This window comes from Monodon monoceros, unplaced genomic scaffold, assembly GCF_005190385.1.
Source record: "Monodon monoceros isolate NGI ecotype Baffin Bay Population unplaced genomic scaffold, NGI_Narwhal_1 Super_Scaffold_8, whole genome shotgun sequence".
Classification (NCBI taxonomy): domain Eukaryota; kingdom Metazoa; phylum Chordata; class Mammalia; order Artiodactyla; family Monodontidae; genus Monodon; species Monodon monoceros.
Genome location: NW_021703785.1, coordinates 29,051,010 through 29,053,521, shown reverse-complemented (window position 1 = coordinate 29,053,521; position 2,512 = coordinate 29,051,010).

Sequence of the window (2,512 nt, the reverse complement as noted above, 5' to 3'; positions counted from 1 at the left end):
ATATTTTGAATTGAAATGAATCCTTCTACTTTTTGTAAGTTTCCCATTATAAGTGAAAGAAAATCTCGAAGTAAGTGATGATCCATTATAGCTGTGTTTCGAGCATTAATTGGACTGTGATAAAAATTGCCTCCCAAAGTATAAGTTTTGTTTTCTGAGATATGTTCTTTTTCATGTCTTCTAAACACATGAATGCCTAGCTAGAGAAGGCATTTATCCACCAATAACAGTGTTTTCTATTTCACCTAGAGCATAGGTCACCACTAAATAGGAATGACATCAGTGTAGAGAGGATATAAATTGTGACCAAATTAAATATCTTATTTTGCCTTAACTGTTAGAGACATGAACCATATGGCCCCCATTTGAATGTCTAGATTGTTAAAATAGAAGACTTCAGATTCCTCAGACTGTGTCCTATTGACACATAGACATATGAAAGAGTTCTCAGAGCTTACAGCAGAAACACAAAGACAAAGGTTTCTAACACTGAGTTAGAATCCTTAACTAACAAGCACTGGTATTGAAGGATGAATCCAAAATGAACATCCTTCCAACTGAATCCTAACAATTGGATCTCTGTTTTTCAAAGAGTACAATAATGCCTCAGTTGTTAAGCATTATCTGAACCACATATTTCTTCCAAAGTGTCCAAGTTTAGTGACACTGTTGCCTCTACTATGGGTTAGTTCACACAAATAAATTCTCTAAATTATGCATTTAGACATTTTTGCTATGAAGGATAAAAATATACTATACTTTTCACTATTTTTTAAGCAGAACATGGGGAATACCCTTGGGTCTTTGTGAAATGTGATGATTGTGTGACGCTGAAAGGCAAAGATACCCCTAGCTCTTAACACACTAATAACGTGTTTCATGTATCTACTCCTCCTTTGCGGAGTTGAGACTGGGAAGCTTAGACTGTGCAGAGGAATGGAAGGCTATTACATAGAACTCACAGAAAGTTTGTCTTGATATTAAGCACTCTGAATGTCTATCAATTAGCCCAACTATTTGAAAAGCACTTTTCTAGGCATTCACACAAGAAAAGTAGGGGGCAAAGAGGGTAAGTTACAAATAAGAAAAGGACATGATCCCTGTTCTTAGAAAAACTAAATATATAGTAGGAGAATCAAATATGTACAAAATCATAAAAATAGGTAGGAAAAAAAGGGAAATGTCAAAATAAGGTTTAAATATAGAATTGTGGGAAGAGACATAGGTTTTCAATCCCATCCTAGTGGCACATTGGGGAGAAGGGTAGGCAAGGATGGAAGAGACATCAGCTAGGCAGTAAGTCAGGCCTGTTTCCAACATCTCTGCTTTGTCTTCAGTTTCCAAGTTTCTAGCCACTGCTGCTTCTTCTACTGCCTCCTCTTCTGTTTTCCCAAGCTTTTTCTCTTTTCTTTTATTTTCCACCTGGCTAATTAGTCTCCTTTGACTAGTTTCCTTTTTCCTGTAGACCTGCCTACACAGTGAGAATCTTAATTTTTCAGAGCCCTTGAAGGCCGAGAGAGGAGCTTCTTTCTTTCCATTATAGAGCATCAGTTATACCCTTAAGCATACCGAGTTATTGTTTCATACCCAGAGTTTTATTTGTTTTCCCATATCTAATGAAAAATGTCTAGTTTTAGCATTCTTTGCATGTTTGACTTTGCCAAGGGCAGTCTAGTGGATAACTGCATTACCGTTGACTTTCTATTTTAAAAGAAGGCAAGAAAGAGAAGAAAGGAAGATGTATTTTGAACTTAGTAAAGTTAGTTGTGCTTTAAACTTGAGGGAAAAGTTATTTTCACAGTTAAAGCATGGCATTTTTTTTTTACTTAACAGAATTTTTACCTTTTCTGAAGATTAAACTTACATATATCTTTTTCAAAAACTTTAATAACAAGGTAATAAAGAAAAAGCTTCACTCCTGATGTCATTATTAAAATTCAAGCATATTTTATTTCAGTCTTATTTTGTGTGATTATCTGTGGTTAGCTATGTATTGCATTTTTATATAAATGGAATTAAACTACCAACATTTTATATTTTGCTCCTTTTAAACAGCCTTTTAGGTACATACAATAAATTTACAATAAACTACATGTTAAAGGTGTACCATTTGAAATATTTTGGCAGATAGATACATTGGCAAACCATCATCACAATCAAGATAATGAACATATGTATCACCTCCCCCCCAGTTCCTCACGCACCTTTGTTATCCTGCTTAAATCTCCTACCCTCCCCATCACAAATGATCTGCTTTCTGTCACTACAGTTTATCTTACATTTTCTAGAATTTGATATAAATAGAATTATGCACCATGTGTTCTTTCTTTGGGGGGTGGAGGGTATTGTTCTGGCTCTGTTGCTCAGACAGTCTAGCCAGTATGTGGTCTTATCTTATTGTGGTTTTCATTTGAATTTTCCTAATGGCTAAAGATATTGAGCATGTGCTTTTATTGTCATTGATATAACTTCTTGGGTGAGGTGTCTATTCAAATTGTCCATTTTGTAGTTG